Source organism: Plectrocnemia conspersa, unplaced genomic scaffold, assembly GCF_051122295.1.
Source record: "Plectrocnemia conspersa isolate PC_06_02 unplaced genomic scaffold, ASM5112229v1 ptg000005l, whole genome shotgun sequence".
NCBI classification, from domain to species: domain Eukaryota; kingdom Metazoa; phylum Arthropoda; class Insecta; order Trichoptera; family Polycentropodidae; genus Plectrocnemia; species Plectrocnemia conspersa.
Genome location: NW_028277169.1, coordinates 17747841 through 17773232, shown reverse-complemented (window position 1 = coordinate 17773232; position 25392 = coordinate 17747841). Strand labels below are relative to the sequence as shown.

Here is a 25392-nt window from a genome sequence, read left to right as displayed (position 1 = left end):
TCTCATTTTTAAATGAACGTAATATATTCGTCTAAAATTATGTTATTACTTCACTTTGTGTTTATATATGTATATATTATTTATATATATACACTTTATTCACAGTATGGTGTATTTATAATATTATGAAAATCAATTGTATATTAATATATTTTTTTTTATTTCAGGTAAATTTTGACTATCTATTCCGTGATAATAACAGTAAGTGAGATTATTTTTTATTCAAATTTACGGTTTTTGTACGTTAACAATTGTTATAAAAAATGTTTTTTTTTTAATTATAAAAAATTTCCTAAGCTATTTTATGTAACTTTTATATACATTCAATATACGTATTATATAGTAAGCCATATATGTACTATTAATTAAGAAGGAAAAACATGTTTCTTTTACCCAGTACTATAATTAAATTTTACGTAACACACTTCAAGAAAGTAGTGTAAAAAATGTTAATTTATAGATGACATTAACATAGTTTATTGATTATTTTATGCCACATATTTTTGTATAGAATACGTTCAACTACGAAATTATCGCGCTCGTTAGTGTTAATACTTCCAGGTTGTACATATTGAAAGAGCGAATTAACGACACATTACTTTATCGCATACTTTGTATTCTTGTATTTCTTCGAACACTTGGATGGAAAGTCGTTTTTAAATGATTCAATTATAAAAATGAACTCTTTCGTCCGGCGTATAATTACACGGCCATAAAAATATCTAAACCGTTATATAAGAAACCGACCCGGTGAACTATCATTTCGATCTCATTTGGTAGCGCTTATTAGAACGGCGGTGGTTATTTTTTCTCCTCGATGTGTATGTAATAAATCGCCTTTCAAACGCTGTTAGTTCACACAGCTTCAACTCTTCAACAGATCGTCTCCGAGGAAGTGGGTCGGTGAAATCTTCCCTACATTGTTCTTGCGACCCATTGAGAACGATCTCTGGCCGTTCTTTATTTCTCTCTCGTTCTGTGGTCGTGTGTCTATTTAAAATTGGACCTATTTTTCTTTCGAGTTTTCAAAGCAGGCGCCGTCTGTAAATTGCTAGCACAAAGAGACTCGGACCTGGTAAAAATTCTACTTGTCGCTTATATGGATGAATTAGATCTTGATTGCATTTGAAAAAGCCGACTCACATTCATCGAACTGTGACTTTTTGTCTACAAATGTATTAAAACAAAAGTCGAATTTATGCGTAGCGAAATTATGTCGTTGTTTATTCATTCATTCATTATTTATTGCAGAATTTAAATAAACAGTTACATAAATAAATAATTAGGAGTTTTATATATGATTATGGTATTATAGAAAGATACTAAGAATCTCTTGTATCAAATTTAGCTTCGCTTACATTTAATCTGATTTATCGTAAATTAAATAAGCAATTTTATTGTATATAGTAGACACAGTAAAATTACACACAAATTGCATCTGAAAATACAGTTTGTTGTTCATAATTATTTTAAAGCTCACTCATGATACAACAATAATGAAATTCCTAGCATTTTGTGGTTATTTTTACAGCAAAATTAAAAAATATAAGCATATTCTAAAATAAAAAAAAATATAATAAGTTTTACAATTTATCTTAATCAGTACTTCTTAAGCAAAAAAATCTGGACATTTAAAATAAAATTGACAATAACAAAAAACATAAGATCTTAAGTAGTTTAATAAATGACACAGATGAAAAATTAATGTGTGTTATTTTATATACAAATCTTTGTGGCAAAAAGTTAAATTATTGTATTAGCAAACTATAACGCTACATTGTACATGGACTTTTCTTAAAGATATTTTAATTTAACGCTTCGTTGCGCTTTTTTTGTAGCTGATTTATAAAATAATATCACTCGTTACTATGGTTATGGTTTTAGTGAATTTTTCATAAAGGCAACAGTAGCACCCCAGTTTGTTTTCGCGGCTCCACGCTTTGTTAGATTACAAACACAACCGTGTTATTGATACCAATTTGACAATGGAAAAATTAGTCACAGCGGGGCTTTAACCTTCCAATTTTTATCTGAGATCTGGCGGCGGCGGCAATAAAAATGTCATTGATCTTGATTTTGGTGATAAACCTGTGAAACAACACGAGGTCCGAACACGATTTGGCAGAGGCACAATCGTCATGCGGCCATATATCATCGTGACACGGACCGGTGGTCGACGAACCCGTCCCTCACATATGATATAATACACACTTGACCTATAATATATGGGGAATTGTGGCGGTCTTTTTTTTTCTCTCCTTCTACGTTTTAGACCGCCACTAGGTGGTTGACGAATAAATTCTCAAAGAATTTCGAATCAATTAACAGCGTCCAAGAACGATGTATCTTGTGTGAATTAAACGATCGTATATTACCACCGCCGCTGGGTCCTTTTGTTGCCGATGCGTTATAAAAATATTAATATCTCTATTTATATGCTTTTTCTCATTCTTCTCGTATGTGTCGTGCTTATTATGTTGTATGGTACAACTAGTTTGATCGTAAATTAACACGATCAAAACACGCACGGTTTGAAAATTCGCTACACAATGCATATTAATTCATTATTAGACAAACTACATAATGATGAAGATCCCAAAATATATAGATTATATTCTTATACGATTATCGATCTTGGATAACATCTTTCAACTAATCATTTTGGTTTTTTATTCTATCTTCAGTCAAATTCCTTCAATAATTTTCGTATCAATGACATGTGTTAATATTTATAGGTATAATATTGTCAAATATCCACAGGCTTCTTTGGTGACATTAGTGTTTTGGTACCAAATACTTTTTTCTCTTAGTTGATTGTATCACATGAAGCGTAATTTTATTAGTGTTGCATATTAAAAAATCTATAATTATAACTTAGATCCCAGAAGTGAAATATAATTGGCTTTAATATAATATATACTATACGAGTTGTGAATAAAATAAAAATAAAATGTAAATAATTTTATTATGAACAAAGTAATAAACTTACTTCAAATTTGGATTAATCTCCTTTAAAATACTCTCTTTGATTCCATGATTGAAAGCATTTCTGGAAGGCTTCAATTGAAGGGCTTTCAGTTGCTTCGTCATGACCCTCTCAATGTCGGGAATGGTGGAAAAATGTTTTCTTTTAGTACGATTTTTATTTTTGGGAAGAGCCAGAAATCACATGGTGCTAAATCAAGAGAGTAAGATGGTCGTGAACAGACAAGAACTTTTTTTTGGCCATAAAATCGTAGATCAGAAGCGAAGTGTGCCATGGCGCGTTGTCTTGATTAAGGAGGAAGCCATTTTTGTGGTCTCTTTCTTCGTACATCGTTTCTAATGCCTGCACTACACTCTCTGGAAGTTGTCCGAACCGAAATTACAACTGAAGTCGGCCGAGACCTACGACTTCGAGTAAGCGACCACACAGTCCCAAATTTCATATGCCGTCCGGACGGCGGCTTCTGTCACGTACAGCTGGCATATTTGCGCGCGATAGAAAAATGTACCAAATAATCGCAATTTTTAAATTGTCATTTTATTAAGTTTGTGTGGGCACTAACCAATACAATATCAGTGAAAACTTTTCGGTCGTAAATATTCAATTTACGCAAAATCTTTGTCGACTTTTGCAAAATGCCATAAGGCATAAAAATGATACTTCAGAATACAAGCACTACATCTGTGACTATCCTAGAATTTGTCTCCATCGATTCTAAATAAGAATTCGTTATGATGTGACATTTATATAAATCTATTCGAAACGATTTTTTTTAACAAAATCACTACTCATTATTTTTTAATTATTTAATTTTATATGATAAAAATATAATAACGACATCTGTTAGCAAAATATACTATCAAAAATATAGTTAATCCCTTTTGGTGTCCTAAAATATTCAAAGATGTCAGTAAGAGTCTGTTGAAGTCCCCGATAAGTATGTGGAATTATAGCTTGACCACATGATCACGATGCAACGCTCGACATGCGTGTTAACCATAGGACGCCTACGCGCATACTGAAATTGAACAGAGTTACTCGTTCTATCTCAGTTTGCGAAAAACCATATCATTAAGGCCGGTTTCACACGTGCCGGGTGGATTTGCCCGGCACCGGGCCGGCGCCGTTTACAAAGCTTTCACACGTAGCCGGTCTCTGGCCGGTTTCTGGCCGGTTTTTTCCCAACCCGACCTATACCCCGTCAACTGGTGCCAGTAATTTAGGATTAACGGCTTCACATAAGTCCTTCCACACATTTCGCGTTATTTTTTTATTTTTGTATGTATTCTACTAAGATAATTAAAAGAGATTACATTAAAATAATTAAAATTTCGAGGTCTATTTCTTCCGCTATTGCCTAAACACGAGGAATATATATTATATTTTATTACAAGATACCACAATCACTGTCAACGGCCCGGTTCATGTTTGAGTTTTACCCCCACCACACTCAATTCGGTACCCGGCGCCGGACAGTTTAGTGAGCGCGGCCGGCGACAACCCGGCAGCCAGCGCCGAGCCGGCGCCGGGTAGATTTGTCCGGCACGTCTGAAATGATAGGTACTAGCCCATACAACACCATCCCCACTACACGGCGCCGGCCCGGTGCCAGGAAAATCCACCCGGCACGTGTGAAACCGGCCTAACTCTCTCACTCTCGTCACTTAACACGCGAGAGAGCGAAATGGGAAGTATCTCACCGCTCGCGCTCGAAAGAACAGCTCCGATTTCGGTTACTTTGACTTCGGTCCGTTTGCCGACAATGTTCGGAAGCGCTCGAAGCTGGCCAAGTCGACTGAATTACCCCCACTTTACCTCCCGCTCTCGGTAGCCTCGGACAACTTCCGAGAGATTTTAGAGCGGGCAGAACCAAACTCAACCGAAGTAACCCACTATATTCTCCGTCCTTGGCCAACCTTGGCCAACTTCCAGAGAGTGTAGTGCAGGCAATAAACGTTGCAGTACGTTCTTGTAATGCTTGGAATTTACAGTAGTTTCCCTTGGAACGAACTCTGATCGCACTATGCCCTCATTATCAAACAAAGCAATTAGCATAATTTTGACGCGAGGAGAGCCACTCGTTTTTCATTAGAAACCCTACATTTTCATCTCAGGGTCATAGCCATACACCCAAATTTTATCTCCAGTTATAATTTTGCCCATAAAGTCCAGATCTGCATCATGACGGTCCTTCAATTCCGTGAAAACTAACACACGATTTTCCTTATGTTTGTCAGTCAACAAATTTTGCACTCACTCGTCTCATTTGCAAATTATCGGTTAAAATGGTTTGTATGGACTCGTACGAGATGTTCAGTTCTTCGGTAAGCTCTCGAATAGGCAATCGCATGTTCAACGAAGCATTTTTGAAACTTTTTGCATGTTTTTGTTTGTTTTTGAGGTCGAAGGACGTACCGACCGTTGCTCGTTTTCAACCGACTCATTTCTTCTTTTTAGCTAATAATTGTAGTTACAGCCGTTAAAGGTACATTTACAATTTATAAAATTTATTTTATAGATAATATTGATAACACCAAGAATATCATCAAATCGTATTTTATATATACATGTGTATTAAAAAAAATTTGACATGATCTAAAGGGCAATTTATAATAGGCTATCTCGCTCTCTTTGAGGATTTTTCAAAACGCTTTTCGTGTACGTCTATTGTCGACCTCAAACGTTTCGAACCGCATACTTGGCGCTTGTAAAATATATATAAAAACTTACGCCATCGTTTTACAATCCGGGCGCGCGTTTGGGTGTAAGAGTACAAGCGAGGCAGAAATTCGATACACCGGATCCGTATTCATAACTGTCGAGAAAAAACGTCTGGGGTATGCCTCTCGTGAAAGAAAATCATCAACAATCAATCATCATAACGATATGACTGTCCGCGGGTACGTGTGGAATATAAACAAATCACGTGACCGCGGAATAGAAACGAGTTTTTCGTCGTTGCAATTTGAAATTGAAAAAGCTTACGTACCCATTCGTGTACAAAATAAAATATAAGACGTGAATATAAGCTAGCTAGCTAGATTCGAACGTCTGACGCGTGGAAACGTGCGGATGTAATAAGAAATAATAAATTTTATGTACAAATTTATAATATCTGTCGGTTTATACGAGTATATACCTATCTATCTGACCTGCGATAAACTTGACTGTGGAAAGCAGAGCCGGTTGGTGATTAATTCGAATATTAAAATATATATTTTAATAGCGTAAGAAATGCAATAACAATCTACATATATAGCTAAAGTCATTCTATAAAAACACACTCATTTTAATAATGGCTTTGAAGAAATATTTCACTTTGAGCAATCACGGCAATCGTGATTCCATTAGCGAACTGTTTCACATATAATAGTGAAAAACTTGAGTGGGTTCATTAAAAAAGCTTTTATTGATAACTAAAAGTTTAACGAATGCATTATTAGAATATGTAATATATGTAACGATAGTAAGAGTACTTTTTTTGCTCGTTACGCATTTAATAAAATCCAATTATCGATCACGCAACGTTCGATTGTTGTGAGGCAAGGTGGTGCTTTTTTTCTTGTTGTTATTTTTCAAAGCAAAGTAATTAGGCTGTTTCAATTTTTCATCCGCTTCGGGGCTCATACCTGTGTTTTGGTCATATTACTAGGAGGTGCCTTCTTGATTAGGGTTAAGGAACGGCAACAGTGTCTGCCGGTTAACGCCGACGCTGACCCACTGTTACTATATCTAGGTTTAAATATTAAAAATAATATATATATACAATATACTCCTAATAATTATGAAGCATTAAAATTACGAGCGATTATAGAAAATCAATTACTTCGCGCCATTTTAACGAGATCTTGTGGGGTCCGTTAGTGATTCGCTACGATTATATCTCATTATACGATAAGAGAAGAAAGCTATATGCGCCGAGCCGGCGCTGACAAGTTAAACCGGCGTTATTGATTATAATGCGCGTGTAATTATCTATTTTCATCGAAAATCTAAAGATCGAAATTATTATTGCAAGCGCCGTTCATTCATGATGATGCGCATTGCGTGCAAGGGGTTAGATTTAATGGTTATGTTACATCGCTCTTTTCACTTCGGCCTCGGGCATCGAGAGGTATTTGGAGTAGTGCTATCTCAAACGAGAATAGTTCCTTAGCCGTTGCATGCGGAGGTTTTCTACTAAGCCTCTTGCGGCAATCACGTGATGTTATTCAATGGTGGGCGAGAACTCTAGATACCTATATCCCAACTGACTACCGCTTTTTTTTACTTAATTCGGGTCTTAAATTAATTTCACAGCAACATATGCATAAAACAATAATAGGAAGATAATTTATGTATGTCTATACACTTTTTAGTAGTATCAGTTGCTGACTAAGATAATATTTGATTATTGAAATGTATTAAAAAAACATTTAGAGCCCTTATTATGATTTTTATTTATTAGTAATAACTATTTTTGATAATTCATTATAGACAAACAATTATTCTAAAATATTTTTACAGTAACACTATTCAATAAAATGTTTTTATAACATTACACTGTTTTTGCTACAATAATAAAATAATCTACAGTAAACAAGCTATATTAAAAGTATATGTAGCAAATGCCTTAAGAAAGAATAACACGTGCGTTCGGGATTGTCATCTCAAACAGTCGTTTGTAATCTGCTCTAGTGGCCAACGGCAATCTAAAGTAAAATTAAAATTAACTAATGAAAAATATTATCCAATCTTTTGTAATTGGCCGTCCCTCCGAAAGATGCGGAAAATAAAATCTCGCATGACCGTAGATATAAATACAGAAACGCGGGAACCCAACGATCATTTCACATAAAGATATCCCCTTCGGAGCTTAAGGTATCATTACTCCAAGAGTTCTCTAACTCAGACTCACTATTTCAAGGATACAATTTAGGTCCATTACTGTTTCTATTGTTCATTAATGAGATAGAAACAGCAATGCATCACTTAAAAATTTTCAAGAAAGAGTAGTATCTTAATTTTTTATGGAAGTGGGCTTGCTATAACCAATTGCCTTTCAGTGTAAAGAAATGTCTCACAATTTCATTTTCAAGGTCGTCGATGCCGGCAAAATATTCCTACTTTCACGGCGTATATATTCTAGACAGGTCTTATTTTACCTAGAATTTAGATATGACTTTCGAAGAACGTTGGAAATTTAGCCAGCACATTGCAGACTCACAACAGATCATTAAAAATGCTCGGTTTTATCTTAAGGAATGCGTGCTACTTCAGGAATACTTTAGTATTGCGCACTCTTTATGATGCTCTAGTCCGTAACATACTAGCTATATTATTTGGAGTACAGGCGTAATGAGTCAATGTAATGAATTGAAGCTGGAAAAAGTACAGCGTAAACTCCTTCGATATTTATACTTGAAGGAATACGTTCTTGTTTCCCAGTGCTTTTATTTTGGGAGCGCTGGGATATGTTTATTTGTCAACTCGCAGAAGTGTTTATATAATTAAACACTTCTGGAAATTGCTCAAAGGCATCGTAGACAATTCTTTGGTGCTCGAGCATCTCCAAATGTGTGCTCAGGAAGGTGGTTATAGTTCTCGATCGCGTCCACTGTTCTTGCCTGTAAAGTCTAGAACTGGCAAAGGCCATTGGTCTGCTCAATACTGTGCATAGATATATTGACAATATCTGGAGGTATTGACACATGGGGTTTTGGTTCAATTCGTGTGGGACAATGTACATCTATTGGAGTGATTTGTGTCTGTTCTTTTATCTTGTTTTCATGTTTTTACTTATATGTGTATATGAATTTGTATGCATGCATACACTTATATTTTATACTTTTGGTAATCGTGATGCATTAGGTTATCCTTTCTGGTTACGATTATCCTAATTTTAATAAATAAATAAATATAAACTTCAACTAAGAGAAGGCCTTTAGACTATTGTAAATTAAAAGCTGTTGCTTTTTTCTTTGGATTCTCTAGATAAATTTGACGTCCAGAATCCAGAGTTGCATCTGCTTCAATGACGCTTGGAATATATGGACGCACCCATGGAAAACTTCACGTATCACTAACATATTCACTTGTACAAAAAATAAATAACAACAAACTTATTTAAAATAAAAATATACACCCCTGAAACGAAAGTCAGAAAATTACCTATCGTTTTTTAATGTTGGTTTTTGATTTCATCGATTCTACGATTGCTTTATGGATGTAGCAATCTATAGTACTGAAAGACATCGACGCGCGAAATTCGCAAAACCTGGCCGCTCTTTTGTTCACCGTTATTCAAAGCTGTTTTAATTAATTTTAATTCGGCCGGACATTACGGTTTAAAATTAATATACACAAACGGTCTATACTTAATCACGAATCTAAAAATTCCGACCGATCCGAGATTAAATCACGCGTCGTACTCGTTATTGCGTCACAACTATACAAGAGATAGGGCAGACGTTCCGGTGAGTTTTACAACGTTATTAACGAATCGGTAGGGCGTAACATCGATTTTTACTTCAGAATATAACAAACTAAGCCAAAGTGCCGATCTTAAGTTATTTATAATTGCTCAACGAAAACGTACGATCAAGTCTTAGAGTAAAAAAAGCTTTGTTTCTCATTAACATAAACGAAGGCGTGTGTGTGTGTGTGTGTGTGTGTGTGCATTATTTGTATTTATATGTATATGTATTTTTTTTTGATGTGTGAACAATTTGCTTTTGTGCGTTCGAATACGCTTTCAATGGCGATGATAAATGATTTTCGGTTATTATTTAAAGCGACCCGATAGAAATTATTCTCCACCGTGTATCTTAGATCAAAATACCATCAGGGAAACCGACGCTCTTTTTTAATATATTAGGTCATTTATATGCTTCAAAATATATTATTTAATTTGTGTACACACACGAATAGTCTTTTGAAAATATTCACACAGGCCAAAATAAAGCGTAGTAAAATCGATTCAGCGTAATTATTGCATAACGTGCCTCTATGTTGTTCTTTCTGCGTGTATGCTTACTGTTATAAGTAAATATACGTAATAAAAATATATCATCGCGTTGTGATATATCATTAAAGGCGATTTCGACGCTTCGGATTCAAACGCGAAAAATATTTTTTTTCGCGTACGTCCGTAGTTTCGTACGTTTTCTTTAGCAATTTACCACCCGTTTAAACCGTTTCGGTGGAACAACCGACAATCATTTGAATGCGATAAGGCAATAACCCGACTCGCATGGAAGGGTCAATACGTTTTAATACAGAGGTATCATAAATATAATTGCAGCGTTTACCCATGAGCCGGTCAGGCGAGCTTATTTCTTGGCTGAAAAGCCGACCGTGGTATATAACTACTAGAAGCGCTTCAAAAATAGTGTATTATACTACAAGATGTCCATGAAAAAAAATCGCGTTTGTCTCATTCCTCCTTTCTTCTCAGTGATGTTTGAAATGTGAATTGCGTGTACTTATTGACTATAATGGGCTGACTGAGTTATGCAATTTGTGTTTTAAACATTTTCTAAAAATATTATTTAATTTTATGGTAAATGCTTTTTCCGTGTCTTTGATATAAACCTATTAAATTAATTTATTATATATAGGGTTATAACATAAATAATATATTATTATTTTAGTGGAATTAAAGACGCGGTTGTGCGTTTTTGGAGATGTAGGGATGTGCAAGAATTTGGTTGATTTCTATGATTCCATGTAAATGGGAGTGTTAATACGATCTATAAATGCAAACATATTTTTTTCATTTAAAGTACTGTATATAGCTTATTTCTGTTATTAGTTTTTAGATAGCATATGTGTATTTTTTAATATATACACTTTAATATGCTTTTTTACGCTTTTACAGAATTAAATATGTAAAACATTAGCATATGCAATAATTTCTTCATCTGTCATTTCTTCTATACATTTCCTTTTGTAATATTGTTTTTTTTTTATATAAATACCAACTCCTCGCAATAATTGAGACATTAATTTAATCGAAGAATTATATCCTTCTTAAGAAATGTCAAAGATAAAAACTTCATTGCGTGATTGTTACGATTAATCAATTCGAATCGATAATTATGCAGAAAAGAGCATCGAAGATGTCTCTCTCACATGTCAATTAACTGTCAATGTCATTATTATAAATGCAATATTTTATAAAATGGGTTTAATACGTACATTATCCATAATATATATATATATGTTTAAATTAACACAAAAAAATCCTCTAACTCAAAGTTTACTTTGCACCTGATAAATGACTAACGAGAAGTCGTGTATTGATTACCAGCAATCTTTCCCGTTTAAAATTTATACGCAACTTATTCGTGTGGAGATTGGGGTCACCGCTTCTCACTCGAAAAAGGAAGTGTAGTGAGAGATTTTTTATTTTCAAAGAATATTCTGTTATAATCTGAAACTGGGTGACAGGGACATATCGCCGCACGCGGTTGGTGGTAGAAATCCACATTTTTCAAACTGCCCCCGATACGGACTTATTAATGATTCGCTCGTCGGAGAAAACGTGAAAAAAACAGACGAGTTGCATGTTTAAACGAACTTTGTGTGAGTTTCGTACAAACCCGGAACGAAACAGAAAATTCGTTATTTTATAATGATGATAACACAGTGGATCCCCCCTTGCGTAATAAATGCTCCCGATTAACAATTTTAGAAGTTATATTGTAAGTAACCGGAAAAAACACGAATTATCGCTGAATAAATTCACGGGCATTTAACACTACATTAATGACTTTACGAGGTTCGTTCAGAAGAAGCGACAAATATAAACATTCACGAATAAAGACAATCGTAAAACGCAATATGAGTATAAAAAAACACATAATTAAGTTGTAAAAATTTGATTGAAACACGCATTACAAAATCCATATATTTGATCTTTATACTGCATATTCATATTATTTAACGATCGTAAAAGATATTTTAAATTTTCATCAATGGATTGAAAATACTAAAGTGTTCCTATTATGGATATCTTACCGAGTTTTTATTCTTCGACTGTGATATGTTCTTATAATTTACAAACGCTATATAAAATTAACGTTTTACTGCTAAACAAGGCGTATTCAGACGTGGAAATATTACGATCGTAAAAAAGCAATGTATTAATTTATGCATAGAAATACATATGATCTTTTATATTATAAAACACATATAAAATATATGTAAGAAAATTGAAATTGGATTAATTTTATATGGTTTTCTACAATAAATCAGTTGTTATATTGGTAAAGTTTATTATTACCGTCTTTAAGTTATTAAAAAGCCGTTGACTTCGGTTTTATTATATTTTTGCTATGAAAGCCTTATATTATAAGTATTAATTTCAAATTATTTAGTACTCTTTTAACAAAACGATAGTTTTGTTATTTCAGTAAAAGCTTATTGCTTTAATAAGTCACTTTTATAGTTTTTTTTTTTTATGTGATTAGTAATACATTTGCTAATCATATCTAATTGACACTTATATATTTAAATGCATTGTTGGTTGATATAAATTATACTATATAATTTATAAACGTATAATAGTTTATGATTTATAATATTTTCAATCTTTTATTGTCTAATAGGGATTCTAACACGTATATTAAAATATTCGATTTGACCTCTTCTACTATTCGATACCCAAATATTATTATAGTTATAGTAAAACTTTGGTTTCTGGAAACGTCGCGTAATTTAAAACACCCGTATATCAAAGAAAAATTCCCTATATTAAATAATAGACACATAAATTGCTATGTTATACAGTAGACCCCCCGATAACACGGTAAATTGGGTGCCCGTTACTTTATGCATGAGCGAGCAAAATGGAGGATATCTCACCACACGCGCTTGATTACAGTATTTTTTAGTCTCCCCACTACACGCACCCAAATTGCACGTCCCAAATTTACCGTGTTATTGTGGGGTTTACTGTATATTATTTATTCATATCGGAATTACTGCTGCCTTTTCGGAGAAATGCTTCTGCCTCTTTTGAGGATTTATCAATAATGTGACATTTCATTGGCATTCACTAGATTCAGGTGTTTTTTGACTAAATTTTGCACTGTTCCCCACATTGTAGAGATATACTTAGATATAAGTGAGGGGTTTTTCAGACATTTTCTACTCTTTAGACGAGATCTCCTCTGTACTGTCAGCTACTGATCATGTTTCTTCATCAACCATGTGCTTTATTGATTATCTTTAGGCAGCTCACGACGTGAAAATATTTTTTTCTAGAATCTCTGAGATTTGATCCTTCGGAAAAAGTGATTTGGTGTAATGTTTTTGAGGTTTGAAATGACCTGCTGATATGAAAGACACACTTTTTGGTGTGATAAGTAATTTAATAATTTTTATATTGTTTCTCCCTTTGAGGTCTAGACCAAAAATTCTGTTTTTGCAAATAATTTATTTGGGTTATTTAGATAATTTCTAAAAAATACTGAAATGTTGGACTTCTATTTTAAATACTTCTAATAATTAAACTTCAACATCAAATGGTACTAAACATGTGTTTTTGACATCAGGAACAATTAAAATAAAGTAAAGAAATAATTTAAAATACAAAATATGCGATGGGTTGTTATTTTAAAAATATCCGTTTATTATAAAATTTTATTTTTCTTAGATATTCATATCTACTTATGTATAATGTGATTTATTTTAACTATTTAAAATGAAATGTTTTAATGCTTTTATACTTTAAAAATGTATTAAATATAGTTCTAGTTTATGATTTCGAATAGTTTCTTGAGTCTACTGAAATAGTTGTTCAATTAATACTCTTTATTTATTTGTATATAAATTTTAATAGTTACGTATTTTATTATTAACATGCTTAAGGCACACCACTAAAATTTTAAAATTTATATGATGAATACTATTTATTAGAAAATTTATATTACTGATTCAGGCATCTGAAAAATGTGCTTTTAAAGTCACATGAAGTACATAAATATCACATTTTTTTGTGTGGCTGAGAATTATATGTACACGTATAGTGTATGTATATATTTTTGTATTAATTTGATTTATTGTTTAACTGAAATAAATAAAATAACACGATTGTCAAAATCTAAGATTCGTGTCGTATCTATTTGTCCGTCAAACTTTAACACCGCTCGCGTTGCCCATTTACGGAATTTACACTTCCGTCGATGGAAAAATAAATAAAAGTCACATTTAACACGTCGCTCGTGATATCCCGATTAATTTGATTATGGCCCGAAGCGTTTGCCCAAGCCGCATGATCTCTTCATTCCGATTATAAATTACACCCTCGTTCGGAGCCCGAGTGCACCGCGGACCGTGAGGATGCGCTCTTTTTTGCGTTCGTTAAGAAGTTTAACTGGAAATTATCGCGAGGCTCGCGCTAATGACCCGTCGCCGAGATAAGCCGATACAATAACCCACCGGCTCGTATTTTATCGCCTTTTTATTGCTCAACTTATGGAAATTGTTCCATAACGAAAGAACAAGAAGAGCCGTCGTTGGATTAGTGAATCGCTACGAAACCAAAGGTTCAACTCCCGTTTGAACCGCCCGCGTCAGATTAATATTGTGCAATTTTATGGCGCAATAAAATGTGTTTTTTTTTTATTTTGTGATAATATATTGGTGCTGTATAAAACTGTATAAGTAAATTCGGGTAAAATATAGACGGGAATTAAAAACATGCATTATAATTGGCGAGAAGGCGTAGCTCATCTGTGGAGTCGTTGCTTTATGAGCAATAGTCAGCGACATTCGATATTATCATTTAATTGCGCTATTTATCATAAACAACGCCATTTATTTAATCACATTATTCGTTGCAAAAACACAGGTATTTCACCGTTTCCTGAATATAAATTTAATTATAATTTGAGGTATGCGTGTATAAATAAAACATCTCATTCACGCTTTTCAATCGTTTTTGTGATAAAAAATAGACAGTGTGCTACGGTTACGATTGTTGAGGTGTCAGCAAGTTTTAGCCGGAACGTTTTCACCGTAAAAAGATCGATCTTTTTTCAATACGGTTCGATTGAAACGGATAAAGGCAGAGGTCTCCTTTTAGATCATTTCATTGACTCCCCCACAATGAGAGCCGTTGTAGGGATCTGAACCTTCATCATGAAAAACATTCCAAATTGTATTCCCCGCAGACTGTGAATTGATTTTTTTTCAATTGAGAAGTTTATTAAATTATCATTTAATACGAAAATAAATCGATTATGTTATAATATCGGGTTATTTTATTCATGTTTTTAAATTTGTTGCTATTTTCAAAGCGGTTGCATGTTAACGATCAAAAAGGATCTCAGAAGATTGATGAATATATTAAGACAAAAAATCAAAATAAACGATCGTAAAAAAATAATATTTTTTTAATAAATATTATTTAATTAGACTAAATAATAATCAAAATTAATAAATCACTGGATTATTCAATTTTTTTTTAATAATCGATTTGACATTGATATTCAATATGATTGATGTTTTGCTACCGTTTGATGTAGATCTAATTACCTTGTCTTTGTGTTGGATTTGCTCAATCGTCTTATTATAAGCATGTTTTTTATCTGTCCATATTCGAATAATACCTTACAGGCTTACGAGTCTTCTACATCAGATATTATTATTATAACATACATACCTACATATTGAAATTTATTTAACCATTGCGCTGATCGTTCGCTATGATATATAAGCCAGACAATGGTAATGATACATCGGCGACTATACATAAAAGGCACTTTAACGGTTGAACGTGTTGCATATTCAAATTATGTAAACAAATTAAAGTTTGAATAGGCTAATAGAAGACAATGTGTCAAGCAGCGTTGACGACCGGCGCTAGGAGAGACCCTCTTGGTTACTACCATTCCTCGGTTGCCCTTTCATATGGTAATGAGGTGAAGAGCGGGACCACAAAGAAGCATCGTTGGTCCGACCCTTGAAATGGTTCTAAAAAACTAACTACTATACATTAATCCAGTAGGGAACAACTGCGTAAACAGTTGGTGAGACGACGACACGCACTATTTTAACTACTGTGAAAAATGCGTATAACACCTAATAATGAGATTGAACGACGCGATAGCAGTATAGAGACAGGTAGATAAATATAGAAATTATACTTTGAATGAATAAATTTACGTTATTTACAACTGCTTCGTATTTTGTAAACTGATTAAATTATAATAAAGAAATTTTAAACAAATAAACCATAAGATTAATTTAAAAAAATCTGTGTTTATTTTTAGCAATGTAATAATATTTGCTGCTCTCTGCAAAATTTTATTTTCTGCAGTTTGTCATTTTGTGTGTCTGTCTCACTGAAATTAACGATATGAATTTTATAATGCGTCTGGTTTAAGTGTATTGGTCATTTTAAAATAAAAAATCATAAATTACTAATATCTATAAATAAAACTATTTGTGCAAATCAAAATAAAAGTCTTAGAAATATTTTGAACTATTTTCAGTACGCATGTTTCACTCAATTAATGAGATAAACAAGCTATTTAATTGAGTAAATTATCATTGCGCAATTTAATATTTTATGTTGGTAGGCCCATTATGTATCTGATAATTTTGATTTACTAAAAATGTTCGATGTTAGGAATTAAACACAATGTAAGTAGACGATCCTGACTGCCCATTACCATTAAATTGAAATAATTCCCATAACCATATTGATAAAAATAGTCATATTTTTAGCTTAATTTTACCGTTAACATAACATAAATAAGTCACAAAGATAAGCACTAAATTTGTGGCACAAAATATCTGGATCATTGACCAAACCATCGTCCAGGTATAAAGCACTCAGTTGTTTGAGGTATTAGCTAAAAAAATGCTATTGTATTGCTTTGACAAGCACAGCAGATTGAATGCGAAATGACAAGTGCAACGTTGCCAAAAGTCCACATGCTTAAATTCTGAGAGATACGCAAATAATATAATAAGATAGAATATGGAAATCTGATGAAACTGTTGAGAGTATGAGTATAAGGAAACTTAGTCAGACAAAGTATATATAACTGCATACATAGCTCATAGTATTCACTTCCATTCGGAAGTAACTTCCAACAAGAATTTTCACGTGATAACATCACAAAATACAGTTCATACAAATTGCATTGCATCAAATAGAGCTATACTGATAAGACCGAGAAAACAGCTGCTTCTCTCTTCATGCTAACTCTGGTCCAGTTATGATTCGAAATTCAGAGGTAACTGATTTTTAGAGACAAATAAATTCCTCAAAAACAGACAAGGCAATGATCACACAAACTATACGTGGACTCAAAAATTGTTGAACAATAATAATAATTTATGTCTAAATAACTTTGCTTTATATAAAAATAATCTCGCTGATAGATGGATCAGGATAATGCCATATCATTAAATTTATATAAATAATACTCATTGTTTTATATATCGTCGCTTTGATTTTGGCAATTTTCGATAGTATATATATTGCATTTTGTGTTCTAAGTTCTAGTAATAATTTAATTTACATGATTTCTCAGGTTTATATAATTATATAATTATAAAATTATTATATTTTAATTGTAGTAGTCTGGAATACACCACTACTGTGAATGTATGTCACTAATGTGGTTTGTGTGCACACCGCGAAAATAAAACAAGCAAAAAAAAAAAACACGTGGGATATCAAATGTTGTGCACACTTCATTGCCGACCCATTGAAAAGCTTCTTGACAAGGCGTCCGCATTTCACACTCTGTCCGTAGAAGAAGGTTCTTTTTTATGCTTTTCATTCATTATAATTATTTTTTTGCGTTGTTTGTCCTTGCTGTCGACAATTCACAAACTGCTAAAGCAAACGATTTGTAAAAGGGATGTTTAAATTATAATTTCAACTGAATATATGTATATACATACATATATATGTATTCAATATAAATATAGTATATACACATGTGATGTTATATTGAAAAGCAAAGAATGTACATATCTTTTCTCATGATCTCTCTTGTCGACGTTTCGACCTTTAATGCCAGAGTCATAATTTGGGGCGAAGTGTCAATCTTATCTTATCAGACGAAGATTTTTGGATTGATTGTTTTTTGGCTGCTGTTTATCCTAAGCTTTACATTATTTATTCAAGTTTAACTAGACTTTTCATTACGAGGTGTAATCTAGACCTATGTTACATCATCAGATGTTGTTTCTTCGTAATATAGAATAAATAAAAAATATTATAAGCTATATGAAATAAATATACATAATATGAAAATGTAATTAGTGACTCGCCTAGTTACATAAAATTGTATTTTAATTTATATACAAAATAATTAATAACCCCTGATGAAATATACGCCTTTCATCCGGCGCATTCACGGATCGCTTTATTTAAGACGGCGAGCTTGATATTAATACCATTAAAAATATTTTATAAGCCTAGTGAAACGCGACGCAAATCGAATGATTCGAATCGGTATTAAGATTAATTACGGTGAGCGAAAATTAATTTTGCATTATATTCCCAAGTCTTGAGAGTATAACGCTTATTAGAATGCAAATAAAATGTTATTAACGCTATAATAAATTTTTATTTTTAATTAAAATAAAAAAAATGTACGCAGTAATACCACGCAATCGAATATGATACGTTACCGGATTTTTTCGACATGAGCAACATATTAAAAGCGCTATTTATAAACAATTCAATACTCTTAATTGTGCCATTATGCTGCCGATTTAATTTAATGTTTTTTTTTTATTCGCGTATTTTTACTGCTGTTAATATGTGTTATTATTGTAACGCGGAACGGATGTGACGTGTTATAGTTTTGGTTTTATGGTTGTTCGGTTGGATTAGGTTCGATTTTAGATCACGAAATTCAGTTTATAATCATATATTGTCTATGTATTTAAATCTAGTGTGTCAGCCCGTTGAATATAAACGGGATCCTGATCAAATTTAACCTAACCTAACATTATTTTTCTTAGAGTGCTGACACTTAACTGTCAAATATTTTAGTAACATATATTCAATTTTTTTAATACCAATTTAGCCCACACGACTTGCCAAATTTCTGCAATGTATCATGAATAGCCTTTAAACAAAAAAAATATTTTTACATATACATGTAATGCAATATAATACGTCTCCAAATATTCCCAATCATCTTAATGTGTCTATGCACTCGTTTAGTTTTTTTGCCATTTAATGGATAGTTTGAGAACAATTTGCTTCAATTTCTGCAGCCAGGATAACACTACCTCTAGTAACTTTAAAAGGTGCTTTATTTAATATACGTTATGCCGAAAATGCAATGAGTTGTAACTCAATGCTCATAAAAAAAATGTCACTAGGGTATAAATATAATGATAAAAAACAGCAGAGGACCCAAATGAGATCCCTGCGGTACTCCAGATGAGCTAAGACGATTACCATGGTTCACATACTGACAGTGGCCACCTAAGTAAACCGTAAAATCGAGGGACTTTCTCACCGTAATTGTAATGATACTATTTTATCGTAACATTCTACGCTAAATTTATAAAATCTGCAGGTAGTTTTTTTATTAAAATATATGTTTATTTTAAAATTTATATCTGACAAAAATTTTGGAAAATTTATTAGTTATAGTTTATCAACATGCTTTCTCTAAAAAAATACTGTAAAATTATTTTTATTATTGCCTATACATTATATAATTTAAATTTACTTAAAGCCACAATTTAGCTTAAGATTATTTTAGTTTCAGTAAAAGAAAGTTATTTAAAGCTAAATTTTGGTTAAAGTAAAAATTAAAACTATTGTTTATAAAATGCAATATAATATATATTAATTAATTTATTGTTTGTTGCAGGTATGTTCCAACATCATATCTTCATTAGAATTCGGTAAGATTTTTTTAATCATTAAAAGGACTAACGTCAGTCGAGCGTTACTAAGAAGGGATGAGCATATTAGCTCTTCGCGGCCTTTTCACTATCGCCGTTCGATTGGTTATAATTTAATATTTTATCTTCAATATTAAGTTACAATTTGGGTACGTTGAGTTTTTGCTGCCTCTATTTCTCATCTGGAGACATCGTGTGCGGTAAATTAGAAAATGACCCATGACAATTATGTACTGTTGTTGATAATGCGAAGTAACTCGAAGTATTCGAGTGAAACTCTCATTAGACGCATGCAACATGACGAAGAATTCCTTCTTTGATGCTGAAGAGAAAATTCATACAAAACCGCCGGATGGAGAGAACATTGCGATGAAAATAATTTATCACAATAAGTGTCGCAGATAAAAAAGAACCCCACAAATGATACCGTTCTTTTTCTGCAAACGACACAGTAACACAATTGCGTTAAATTAATAAGAGCGCAATATGTCTAATATTAAATTTAATAAAAATGAACTAGTTATTTTATGCATCGATATTGAATTAATTCACCATAAAAGTGGACGTTCTAATTTTTATTAAACCAACAACTTATTATTAGGCCGAAGTATATTTGCATAATGATCATGTGTAAAGTTTGCTCTTTGCATGCTGAGAAATAAAATTTGATATTCACGCATAAAATAATGATATTATTTTTTAAATAAATGTGTCAAGTGCTTATATGCTGTCATAAATGTATTAAATTGCTTATATTTTTTTAATAAATAAATGTTGTATTAGATAATTGTAATAATCACCGCTTTGCCTGTCATTAGTCGTAAATAGAAAAAAAGTTGGCGGTGGATTTCAGCAGCAGATTCTTATTTTAAATCTGTTTATATATTTTTTTAGTACCCGTTGCATAAAAAATTGATCATAAAGTCCATCGATTGTTAAACGAAGATTAAAGAGTTTTCATAATTTGTTTAAATAAGTTAATCATCATAAAAGTTACTTGCTCTTACTTTTTTTATTAACGCCATAAATATAAAAACTGGTGATGTATTTCTGCAGCACTTTTCATTTTCACACATAATCAGTTTTTGCCCTTTATTTATTTATTTTATTAAAATTGTCATTACAGCTTAAGATGAAATGAGCTTTGTTTGAACTACTTAACTACCGAAATTTATTTCATGTTCTAGAATTAGATTTGTATATATATTAACGTTGTATTATTTATCTTTAAAGCATGCGGTTTCTAAACTAGAAAAAACGTTTAATCGAATGCTTCGATAAAAAAATAGACGGCGATCGCAACCGGTATATCGAAACATCGGATAAGGTTGGTTTCTTACTATAGACGTTTTTCACACACATTTTTTTTTCGATTTTATTTTTTATAAATATTTTTCTCTGAGATATTTGGAAACGGGCACATCTTTGGCGAGCAGTCGTCGTTGGGCCAAAATTTACGATTTGCGATACAAATCTCAACTGTTTCGGAGCACTGTTGGCCGCGACGAAAGGAGGATGTCCTTTTCCTCTTCTTCTTCTTCTCCACCGCTTTTTGTCCTGTCCCGACGTCTTTCTCCTCGACATCCTCTCCCAATTTTCTCACGAGACGTACGCTCGCCGGCGACAGTACAATGATGCGGGTTTTAAATATTCCGATAAGATAATAATCCCCGAAATAACTGCCGAGACGACTGCTGAAAGCGACTGAAGAGCTCGTTAATCGATAAAGGATTTAATCGATATTGTTTTATGCGGCAAAGGTGGTGTCGACTAGGGATCGCGATGTCGGAATACCGGTATTTCGGGCTTTATTGCTGTGTATTTATTCACGTACAATGCCCCACTGCAAATTTTTTCAATAATGTGACACTACATTTAATTAACGAGATAGCAAGATAATATTTTATGTTGATGATGGTCATTAAACAAACAATAAGCATACTATTAAATATTTAAACAAAATAAAAAAGTTTCTCATAATAGCGTAGTCCGTAACGTCTCGGAGTAGTAACTCTGAGGTTGTGGGTTCAAGCCCCGGCAGCCGCACTTGAATTTTTATTTATAAATGCACTATTATAAAAAACAGACCCCAGCTGCAGCGACTTCTATTGGTTATAATTTAAATTACACATAATAATTTATAATTATTAATATAGATGTCACCGATTCCCAAACTTTCAATCTGGTGGTTAATACTTACTTGTAGGTATTAATTATATCTAATTGACTTACTCAGTTGGTGCAGATTTTTCTATTTGAAACGCATTGAGCTTACGCCTGTCAGGTTACAACCGAAGATTTAATAAACAAAATAAATAAGATAAAGCATAGTATTTTGTAAGATTTTTGTAGACGTCATTTACGTGTAGAGAGAATCACACCTGTTCTCAATAGTGATTTTAGTGAGTTTTTTTAAACAAAACGTTTCCAACGAGGTTGTAGGAATATTTTAATGGTGAAAAAGATCGGAAAAATTACATAATATGTCATTTTTTTACACTAAAAGGCAGACGGTTGTCGGAAGTCCATAACCAAAGAGAATCTATATCAGTTGGTACAGATTTACCCCGTTGTAACGCATTGGGCTTACGCGTGTCGGATTACAATTAAAGATTTAATAAAAAAATAAAATAAAATAAAGCCAAGTATTTTGTAAGATTTTTGATTTACGTGTAGAGAGAATCACCACTTGCTCTCAAAGGTGATTTTTAGCGAAATTTTCAAACAAAATATTTTAATGGTGAAAAAGATCGGAAAAATGGCATAATATGTCATTTTCTGACACTAAAAGGCAGACGGTTGACGAAAACCCATAACCAAAGAAATTCTATATCACAGAAAAATCTAAGCAATTTTAAGTTATAAGCATACATGAAAACCATTGCGTTGTTATACTAAAAATTGATTCAGTTTTTGATATGATCCTGGTTTATTGGTGATTGTAAAAGTTAAAAATTTACTTTCAAGGATATTATTTAAAAATAAAACAGTATTGCAAATTTATTTTGTTGCTAACCATTAAACTGCATCGCTTTGATACCCGTATTGTATTCGTGCCTATATTTGTATAGGTATTTACTTGTGAGTCAAGTCGAAATAAATGCAAAACGCTATGTTAGTGCATGTACTGTTTCGGCCGATCCTTTGCGGCTATCGACATTCGACGCTGATTAATGCTGACCCCCGTCCTGTCTCCTTTCCGCGACGAGCGCGAACGCCGCTCGTAATTTTCGTCCTGCCACCGCCGTGTGTGCGCCGTTTCGTTTTCGTGTCCCATTGTCTATAATTAATTCTTCAATTAAAGCGCCCTTTGCCTTTAGCGGCGGTATTGCTTTGCATACTCCTCGTTTAAATACCGCATCATTGGCGACCGCGCGGCATGCATCACAATTATCACAAATAAATTGTCAGCATTTACATTTCTGTTGCGGCCGGGCCGCCATTATTCGTCCGCGGCCCGAAATTTCGCGAAAGCACACCGAATTAAAAAACGGCTGACGTCTGAATACGTGTACGGCCCGTATAAAGGTAAAAGTTTCGTCCGGTGCGATTGTGTGCGGCGGCGTGGCGTGGTGTGCGCGGCTGTCACCCTCGGCTGTCCGCAGGAATGAGATCGGATTGTCGGACGGAGGGAAGCTTTTTTAAAAGAGGACTTTTTTGCGCATTCCCATGGCCTGGCCCAGCGGCGAATTCGGGCCCTGTCGCCGCCGGGGCCAAGGGCCAAATTCGCTCGGAGCCCTTTGCGACCGCGCGCCGCCGGCCGAGGACAACTCGCCGGGGCCCTCTTCCCTCCGCCTCACAGACCCGGGTACCGCATTCTTTGTTTTTATATGGACTACTATTATCATTTCGGAGATCGGGTTTTTTTCCGATTGTTTATATATTTTTTGGCGGACAAAAAGCCGAGCAGAAAATATTCGTTGCCCCCTTACAGCGCTAGTCGAATACTCGTATGTATGAATGTATGCGCTTACATCGACACCATCGGGTGATAAATAAATATAATTGATTTTTAAATCTACAAATTTTATATTGAAATATAGCTAAGAAAAACATAAAGAGCTGCTTTTAAACTAGCCAGTATCAATAGATAAAAAAAATAAAAAAAATGCAGTCTCAAATCCCTTGAAACATTATTTAAACCCTTGGTTACCATCACTTTTGTTGGTACATGTATTTTTACAAAAAAAAAAATTTTTTTTATTAATAGTATTCATTACATTGTAGTTCTTTTGTGGGTCATTCATCCTTATTGCTACATACAGTAGATTTTTAAGGCTTAAAAGATGTATTGTATATACAGCTTAGAATCTAAGTTGTTGACAAGGCAGATTAAAAAATGTGTGTATTTACTTTCGGTATCCTTCAATCATATTTTTTAAAATATAGTCTTATCGAAATTCTTTTTTTTATAAGTAATGTATGCATTGAAAACGATTATTTCGAATATTCGAAACACAATCCTTTCTATTTTTTTCAGTTTAACATTCATAAAAAAATGATGAGTGATATTTAAAATTGAAAACATAAAAACCTGCGGATAAATATGTACAAAGGCATGATAACCATGTCATATTTCATCATTTTATTTATGCAATTGAATGAATTTTCAGTATCCTCAAACACAACTGGGTTGATAACCCCTGCTTTAAAGGTTGACTGACTCAATATATTACATTTTACATATATTTAAATAATAAATATGTATATTGACGTTTGTTCTCATAAGAAAAAAATAATTTGCGGAATTTTTGCGTCTGGTATTTTCGGGACTTATTTTAGAAAGAATTTAAATTTAAAAAATCAGGATGTGACAATAATATATTAATTGATGAAAATTCTAATGATTTATATTTATAGAATTTACTTTACATTAAAATTACATGAGTCATGATTTTTTTTGAATAAAAATAGATGTACGTAATTACTAGTAAATAATAAAAGACGCAAAAGCGGTTCAATAGTAAGCAAAATATTAACTTATAAATTGCAAAATATTTTAATATCATCCAAACTCTTTAATTAATTGCAATATGGACTGGATAACAAAACGACATATAATAACTTAAATTTATTTAGTATTAAAGTAGTAAAAAATATTTACCTCAAAAGTGTAAAATAATATAATTTAACTTGAAACCCATTTTGATTGCCTTAGGCTAATGAACTTGATTTCATATATTATAAACTATAAAACACAATTCATTGATATGCTTTAATTACATCTTAATAACCTTTAGAGCATAACTAAAGTATCGATCTACATCCATTTATTTTTACAAAAATTAATCATTACGAAGTTGTTTTTGGTATTAAAAACAATTAAAACTTATTCATATATTTAATTGTACCTTCAAATACAATTAATTTTTTCAGATGGACTACCATTAGAACACTAAGCATTTACTTCAAAGCATATGGTGAGCCTTGTAAATATAAAAATATGTTTTTATCACTTTTCAGTATCAATTTATTTACATTATTTTTTATATATTAGCAAAAAAAATATTATAATAAATTAAATAAGT

The 25392-nt window shown here is 32.7% G+C and overlaps 1 protein-coding gene and 1 long non-coding RNA gene across 2 annotated transcripts in view; one reads left to right on the top strand and one right to left on the bottom strand.

Annotated features, from left to right (window-relative positions):
- The window catches only part of ds (dachsous cadherin-related 1), a 286596-nt gene that overhangs the window by 72271 nt on the left and 188933 nt on the right, over positions 1-25392 (top strand). The window lies entirely within an intron of this gene.
- LOC148234994 (uncharacterized) lies at positions 22194-23973 on the bottom strand. Its single transcript, XR_015809684.1, has 2 exons — positions 22551-23973; positions 22194-22245 (listed from the first exon to the last, which is right to left on the bottom strand). It is a non-coding gene; the product is annotated as an uncharacterized LOC148234994 (long non-coding RNA).